Here is a 9,409-nt window from a genome sequence, read left to right as displayed (position 1 = left end):
GAGTGGGATTGCTGGATTGTATGGTAACTCTGTTTTTAGTTTTTTAAGGAATCTCTGGAATGTTTTCCATAGTGACTGCACCAATTGACATTCCTACCAACAGTGTAGGAGCATTCCTTTTTCTCCACACCCTCTCCAGCATTTATAATTTGTAGACTTTTTAATGATGGCCATTCTGACTGGTGTGAGGGGATACCTCATTGTGGTTTTGGTTTGCATTTCTCTAATAATTAACAATATTGAGCATCTTTTCATGTGCTTGTTGGCTACCTGTATATCTTCTTCAGAGAAATGCCTGCTTAGGTCTTCTGTGCATTTTTTTTTTTAATTCTATTTATTTATTTATTTATTTTTAACATTTTTTATTGATTTATAATCATTTTTCTGTGCATTTTTTGATTGGGTTGTTCACTTTTTTGCTGTTAAGTTGTATGAGCTATTTCTATTTTTGGAAATTAATCCCTTGTTGGTAGCATCGTTTGAAAATGTTTTCACTCAACCTGTAGGTTGTCTGTTCATGTTGTTGATGGTTTCTTTTGCTGTACAAAAGCTTTTCAGTTTAATTAGGTCCCATTTGTTTATTTTTGTTTTTATTTCCATTACTCTAGGCAACGGGTCCAAAACAATATCGCTATGATTTATCTCAGAGTGTTCTGCCTGTGTTTTCCTCTCAGAGTTTTATAGTATCCAGTCTTACATTTAGGTCTTTAATCCATTTTTAGTCCATTTTTGTATATGATGTTAGAGAATGTTCTGATTTCATTCTTTTACATGTAGCTGTCCAGTTTTCCCAGCACCACTTATTGAAGCTACTGTCTTTTCACAAGTGTATTTTCTTGTCTTCATCATCATAGATTAATTGACCATAAGTTCATGGGTTTATTTCTGGGCTTTCTATCCTGTTCCATTGATCTATGGGTCTGTTTTTGTACATACTATTACTGTAGCTTTGTAGTCCGGATTCAGGGAGTATGATTCCTCTAGCTCTGTTCTTCTCTCTGAAGATTGTTTGACAATTCAGGGTCTTTTGTGTTTCCATACAAATAAAGAGAAATGAAGGGAGTAATTCCATTTACAATCACAGCAAAAAGAATAAAATACCCAGGAATAAACCTACCTAAAGAGACAAGAGGCCTGTGCTCTGAAAACAATAAAACACTGATGAAGGAAATTGAAGATGTCACAAAGAGATGGAAAGATATACCATGTCTTGGATTAGGAGAATCAATATTATTTAAATGATTGTATTACCCAAGGCAATCTATAGATTTAATGCAATCCCTATCAAATTACCAATGGAATTTTTCACAGGACTAGAACAAAAAAATTTTTTTTAATTTGTATGGAAACATTAGTCTTTATTTATTTATTTATTTTAAATTTTGGGGTAATTAGGTATTTATTTATTTATTTATCCTTAATGGAGGTACTGGAGGTTGAACCCAGGACCTTGTGATGTAGGCATGCACTCTACCACTGAGCTATACCCTCCCCTTTAGTTTTTATTTTTAATCATTTTTGTTATTAGTAATTCACAATGGAAAGTTTAAATTTCCAAAATCTGCATAGTTCTAAAATATAATTAAACATTCACTATTTACAGAGAAGAAAGTAGAAAAGAATGTCTGATCAGAAAAGTGTTTGTAATCTAAATTCATGCAAAAACATGAAAAGATCAGGTATTTATCCAAAAGATCAAAGTGATTAAATACACAATAAATAGATAAGGCACAGAAAAGAGTGATCACAGCAGAACTGGCTTGGTCAGGGAAAGTTTCCTGAACTGGTTGTTGTGACTCATTTTCTCATATACTCACTCTCCTTTAAAGAACTCCTTCATTTGTGTTTATTTTCAATTAAATTTTTAAAATTCAGTAAAATATACAATACATAAGATTTACCATCCTAATCATTTTAAAGTGTACAGTTCAGTATTGTTCAATACATTCACAGTGTTGTGCAACCAGTCTCTCCAGATGGTCTTCATCTTGCAAAACTGAAACTCTACACTCAGTAAACAACTCCTCATTCCCTCCTCCCTCTACCTCCTGCAACTACCATTCTACTTTCTGTCTCAATGAATTTGACAGCTCTTGGCACCTCATACAAGTGGAATCGTACAGTATTTGTCTTTTTGTGACTGTGTTATTTTCATTAATGATGTCCTTGAAGTTTATCCATGTTGTAGTATGTGTCAGAATTTCCTTCCTTTTTAAGGCTGAAGAATATTCCATTCTATGTATGTAACTAATTTTATTCGTTCATTCATCCATTGATGACTATTTTGGGTTGCTTCTACCTTTTGGCTGTTGTGTATAATACTCTTATGAGAATGGGTGTAGAAATACCTCTTTGACACCATACTTTCAATTCTTTGGGGTATATACCCAGAAGCAGAATTGCTCAATCATAGGGTAATTCTATTTTAAATTTTTTAAGGCTTGCCATACTGCTTTTCATAGTGGCTATACCATTTTATATTCCCACCTATACAGGGGTTCCAATTTCTCCATATTCTCACTAACATTTGTTATTTTCTATTTTTTTTAATAGTAGCCATTCTAATGGGTGGTATCTTATTGTGGTTTTGATTTGCATTTCTCTAATGATTAGTGATGTTGAGCATCTTTTAATTTTAATTTTAATTACTCAATTAACACATGTTAATTTAGAAAAAATAGGAAAGTTTCATCTAAATAAAAGTGAGGAAAAGAAAGTCACCTTTAATCTCACAAGCATAGAGAATCACCTCTAATATTTTTGTAAGATTTCATCCAGACTGTTTTCTACATACTCATAAAAATGCAAATTAATAGGAACATGCTATATTTACTGTGTTTTAACCTTTTAAAAACATATCACTCTTAATATTTTCATTTTAATAAGTGTTAAGTACAGTGCAACTTGAAATGACTGCAGACTATTTCCTTATGTAAATTTATTATACTTGATTTAGCCTGAACCCCTATTGCTGAAACTTTAGGTTGTTTTTAAATTGGGGACATTGTAAATAGCCCATAGTTATTGTCTACTAAAGGAGGGTGGGAAATAATCTTTACAAATATTAACAAATGTCTGCTATCTCCCCCTCAAAAAAAAGAAGAGCCTTCCACATCTTCCTCCACTTCAAATCATTATATAGAATTTGTGTTCTTTTGTCCTTTATTATATTGTTTCAACAGTTGGGTCTATTCCTTGTCAATAATGTCTTTCATTTGTTTCAGTATTATATTTTCCAAATGCCTCTAGACTTGGATTTCTACTCTTTTTTCCTCGCTAGGAAGTTGAATATGTGTGATTAGGTCTCTAATGATTTTTGGAAGGTAAGTTTTAATTAACTGGTGGGCATAAAACTCTCCTTGCAGGAAGCCAAGTAATGTGCTGAAGAAGTGTCAGCATTTTAAGAAATTTGAAGTTAAAGCAGCCATGTTGAATATATTTATAAATAGCTCCATATCTTTTTTTCACCTACCCTTAAATCCTATCACAGGTATCCATCATCTCTTACCTGGGTTATTAAAATATCCTTGTTTTTAGCATAACTCTGTAACTCCTACCCTGAATTAATAAGGATGGCTATGTTGCTAGAAAAAAAGACTCACAAAATTCAGTGGCTTGAAGAACAGTAAGTTCATTTCTCATCTCCATCCAGAGTAGATTTTCAAGTCAGCGGGTGACTCTCCTTCATTTAGAGATTCAGGGAGCCAAACTCCTTCCATCTTGGGTCTCAGTCATCTGCTGGGACATTTTCCTCATTTGTCCAATTGAGGCAGGATTACCATGTCCATATTTCAGCTGGTGGGAAGAGAAAGTAAAACAAGTTTCAGTCTCATCTGTAGGTGCTAGTGTGGGAGTACCGCACACACTTCCATCACTTCCATCTCTTATTCTATAGAACATGCTTAAGCGGTCATACCTAACCCAGCGGAGGCTGGGGGATGTGGTCTAGTTGTGTGCTCAGGAAGAAAAGGAGCCTAGACTTTCACAGACAGCTCTCAGTCTCTGCCACCACCCATCCCAGCCTTGTTTACCCTCTACACTGCTATCAATGCTGGCTAGCTGAATCCCAAATCTGATCATGTCATTCCCCTGCTTAAAGAAATATATAGTGGTTTCCTATCATTGAACACCAAATATTTTTATTATGAACCTATTAGGGGATGAATACTATAGATACAATGAGAAGGAAAACAAAGATTCTGTATTTGTCCTTCTGGAGCTTACAGAGGAGCCTAAATCCTGAGAATCATGTAGTTCTTCCTTCTCCTTCACCCTACACCCAATTCATCACAAAGTCCTCATGAGTTCTACTTTCAGCCAAAGTATTGCTCTGCATCCCTCCTTCCTTTTCTCACCAGTGTCACCACCATAGATATTTTTTAAAATCCTAAATTATGTAGATCCTATATAATCAGGTTTACAAAGGGCTTTATCAAATGAGCCATGAATGTGCCAAGTGTGCAGGGAAATGAGGCATTTAATTTTAACTAATTTGTTGATAATTATCTCTTCAGATGTTTATTCTGACTCTGCTCTGGCTTGAAGATGGGAGGGAAATCTTTTCGAGAAATACTGTTGGATCCCCCTTCCTTTGTAGAATGGCTAGATTCATTAGCTGTGCTGCTGGCCCATGAGATTTCCTCTCATATTTTTACCAAAAACTCCCTTTAATTTTAGTTGCTTGACTGGCTTTCTGCTCCTAGCCACCAAAAGATCCTTCAGTAAAACATTGTTTTTTGAAAAGTGCACTTAACATCTAATGTGGATATTGCACAGTACTGGATGATGGAGTGTTACCAAACCATCCTGCTTGAAAAGTGCTTTGGCAGTGACTGGTGCCCAGTCTAAAAAGGAGCAAGACATCTGTGTTATTTTTCTATTGCTGCTGTTACAAAATACCACAGACATACATGTAGTGGCTTATAATAATATCCACTTATGATCTCACAGTTCTGCAGGTGAGAAGTCTGCACTTACATCTAAATGCTTAAAAAATATTTCTTCTAGTTTTATTGAAAAATAATTTGACATACATCAGTGCATAAGTTTAAGGCATACAGAATGATGGTTTGATTTACATATATTGTGAAATGACTACCAGGATAGGTTCAGCTAACATCCATTTTCTCATATTGAACACTAAAAAGAAAGAAGAAAAGACTGGAAAAAAGAATTTCTCCTTATGATGAGAACTCTTAGGATCTACCATCTTAAGAACCTTCCTATATATCAGACAGCAGTGTTAGCTATAGTCATCATACTGTATATTATATCCCTGCTACTTATTTATCTTATAACTAGAAGCTTGTACCTTTTGACCACCTTCCTCTAATTCCTCCTCCCCCCAGTCCCCACCACAACCACAAGTCAGATCTCTTTTTCTATGAGTTTGGGGTTTTTTGTTTTTGTTTTAATTTTTTTTTAGATTCCACGTGTAAGTGAGATCATACAGTGTTTGTCTTTCTCTGTCTGACATATTTCACTTAGCATAATGTATTCAAGTTCCATCTATGTTGTCACAATAGTAGTATTTCTTCTTTTTGTGGCTGAATAATATTCCATTATATATATTTGTGTGTGTATATATATATATACATATATATATATATACACACACACATACACACACACACACACACAACTTCTTTATCCATTCATCCATCAGTGGACACTTAGGTTGTTACTATGCCTTGGATATTGTTAAAACAATAATATTTTAAATACATGTAACAATGAACTACAGTTAACATGATTTGTTCCAGTTATGGGATTGTATCATAATCTCAGTCTATAATGTAGTATCTAGCTTCTTTTGATCAAAATAATGTCTGTGAGATTTATCCATGTTGTGTGTTTTAGCTGTTCCTTTATATTGCTGAGTAGTATGAATATATCACCATTTATTTATTCATTTTTCTGTTGATGGACATTTGGGTTGTTTCCAGTTATGAATAAAGCTGCTATGAGTACTTTTGAACAAAGTTTCCCATAAACGTAAGTTTTCATTCCTCTTGTGCAAATACCTAGGAGTGGAATTACTGGGTCATATTGTAAATATACATTAAACTTGATAAAAAACTGAAGAACAGTTTTCAAAAGTGAACATACCATTTTATAGACCTCCCAGCAAAATATGAGAATTCTTGTTATTCCACTTCCTTGCTAACTATTTGATGTTGTCATATTGTATGACAGTGAAGGAAATCAGAATATGTCACCCCAAAATATGTTGAGTATTTTGAATGAAAGTCACTTAAGAAGCAACAGGTACAAAAAGACACTCTGATCCTCCTTTTCCTTTCAAAAGTAGGAGTTAAAACTCCCGTGTGAAAGGTACCCTCCCTGTACCAGGAGGAAAGAAGACTTTTTTATCAGCCCAGAGACTGGAGCAATCTGCAAACAAATCTTACTCCATTCTACCTTCCCACAGCTGGCCGACCTTGGAAGCCTAAACTGGTTTCTTTTATCTTGTCATTTCTCTGCGAGTTTATTGTTCTTTGTTCAAGATGCTATATAGGCAGGAATTCTAAGCTGCCATTTCCAGTTACTTTTGCTTAGGTTTCTCCCCTGTGATATGTGGTGTGCCCTGCAGGTGTTAATAAACTGGTTTTCTCTTGTTAAGATTAACAACTCTTTTTGGTAGAGTCCAAGCTGAAAACCTAACGTGAGTAAAGTTTTGCCTCTTTTACAAGAGGGATTATGCCCAATTTTCCCTCTGTCTTTCTGTCTGTATATACCTGTTTCATCCTCACAGTGACCCAATAAAATAGGTATTAATTTCACTCACATTTTATAGATGAGGAAACTCGTACACAAATATGAAATCATTTGCCCAAGGTCATACAACTTTCAAATTATGGTGCAGGGAATTTAAACTGGTAGCCTGCCTCTCACTCATGGCTCACTGGCTCTCCAGGTATAGCTTGTACTGAGAGAGAGCTGTAATATACAGTTAGCATATACTGTATCATATTTTACACATATGTATTTTATGTAATCCCATTACTTCACTCTTATGTAAAAATGAGAATAGCCCTGAATAGATGATCTTATGAATTTGACACTTGTACCCTTTGCCTGTCACAAACATCCTGGTTATTTTGCAAAGCTTTAGACGCTTAGGTGTATTTTTCCATCCTGGGTCATGGAGATGATTCCAAAGAAGGGAGGAGGACTGAGAAATGGCTGTTGTGTCACGGCAGAGTGACGATGCTCTTAGGTCATCTCTCAACTCCAAACATCCGATTTACTTCTTTACAATGAAACGGACTTCTGCATAAGTAGGAAGTGTGTGTGAACCATTTGCTAATGTGGAAGGAAAATAAAAATGGAGTTGGTATCACTAAGAGAGCACTCTAAAATGAAGCCAGGAGGCCACTGAGGACGTGTAACTTACGCAATGCTTGGCCTGAATGGAATCTGACCTTTTGACCACGTATTGTCTGAATAAAGGCCTCCAGAACATCTGCCAGAAACCCATGATACCTATGGAGCCCTTACCCTAAAATAACTCATGACAGCCTATCTGTTTATCTGACCCTTACCCTAAAACAACTAGTGACAGCCATCCCTTAAGGACAAATATTTCCCTGTTTGTGTCAAAGTTCAGCCTCATGGCTTTTGCCTTTATAAGCTCCTGACCCTTTCTCTTCCCCAGAGCACTCTTGGTTTTACTTGAATCTGTGCCTCCCTAATTGCGATTCTTAAGACCCCAAATAAATTATTTTCTTATTTGCAGGCTTCTGCGTTTGGCTTTGGTTTGGTTTGGTTTGACTAACATTAAAGAAAAGTTAGTTTTCTTACTTTATAATTATTAGTCCCTGTAATTATATTTCATGCAAAAAGAATAAGTGATGCAGAAAAGGAAAGACATTAATTTGAAATATTTTTCTGGTTTTAGTTTGTAACTGATAAAAATGTGCATATATTTGTAAATGTATGAATGTGCTTGTATGTATTTATTTATTTAACTTAACAAAATATATTTTGCTTGAAGATTTTCTTTGTTCTTTCCTATATTCCATGAAGACAAATGAGAGAATTTGTGTTTTCTGTTATCTGAGGTCCACACTGAAAACAGAAACAAAATTTGGAATTTAGATTTAGTGATAGTAAAATTACAAATCTATTAAGATTCATAAATTATAAAGATGATATTATTACAAAGTCTCAGCATTTCTGAGCATATCTTATATCTCACAGTAAAATCAGTTTGTTTTGCCTGAGTACTCAAAAAGAAATTTTTTAATTCCCAGTTCAGGTTTTGTACAACTGCAGAATTAATGGTGATGATCATATGATAGGAGCAGATTTATATGTGTGTGAGAAGTGGTGGTGATGAGGAGGCCCAAATAGACATTATAAACAGGGAAATAAAATTTAATTTTTTTAGAGTTAAAATACAGAAACAGTATGTATTGGTTTTGATTTAGGGATGTGTCACTTAAAAAGAAAGACAGGCTTCTAGGATTGCAAGACTGAAGAGAAATTGAATTTATTTTTATAGCTAAAGAAAGAATATGCCCATCAGAAGAGGAATTGATGGCCATTTTAAACAAAGGAAAAGGAAAATTCCTAAAGAAAATTTTGGCTCTGCTCATTTAACAGTGCTCAGGGGAAAAAACTTACTTGAAAACTTCAGAAATCACTTTCTCAATTGCAAATCTAACCCAATTTTGAAAGTGGTTGTATCAAGTCTCTTACTAACTATCATTCAGGTTAACTTATTCCTTTTGTTCTGTTTCCGTGTCCACTGTTCAGCCCTGTGGTCATAATTTTTCTTTCTTCCCATGGAGGTGTGCTTGTCAGAAGAGAATGTGCTAGGCTTATTACCTTGAGTTTTCTGGTCTCTGTAGCCACTGAAGTTTTATTACAAATCCAAACATTGACACTCAGCGTTTGTACACTACCCGCTTTGAGGTTGGTTAATGTAAGCTTACTCTAAGCCTGCCTAAGCTAACCTTTAAACCTTCGAGGGGTAAGAGTCAGATCCTGCAGGCACGGTAGTCAGCTTATCAAGTTAATGGTACAGATTAGCAGCATTTACACCCCAAAAGACCTCTGCATCATAGTTTCCTTTCAAAACATCGACACAGTTGCTGCTCATCTCATGAATCCATTGAAATATAATGAAATAAATTTATAGAGAGCCTTTCTCTCCTAGAAAAGAAAAAAGATTGCCATGTGTTACTTTACAGAAGTATGTTCATGTCTAACTGAGAAATTGTGCTCTACACTGGAATTTGACACAACATTGTAAAATGACTATAACTCAATAAAAAAATGTTAAAAAAAAAAGCATAAGAACACAAATCATTTTCTTCTGCTTTTTAAAAAATATCTTCCTGTCCTGCAGATGGAATGGCCTCTAGTGATGAAAAAAGAAAACATATCTCTAAAATGGTTTTTA

Source organism: Camelus ferus, chromosome 4 (assembly GCF_009834535.1).
Source record: "Camelus ferus isolate YT-003-E chromosome 4, BCGSAC_Cfer_1.0, whole genome shotgun sequence".
Lineage (NCBI taxonomy): Eukaryota > Metazoa > Chordata > Mammalia > Artiodactyla > Camelidae > Camelus > Camelus ferus.
This window is presented reverse-complemented; position numbering follows the sequence as displayed.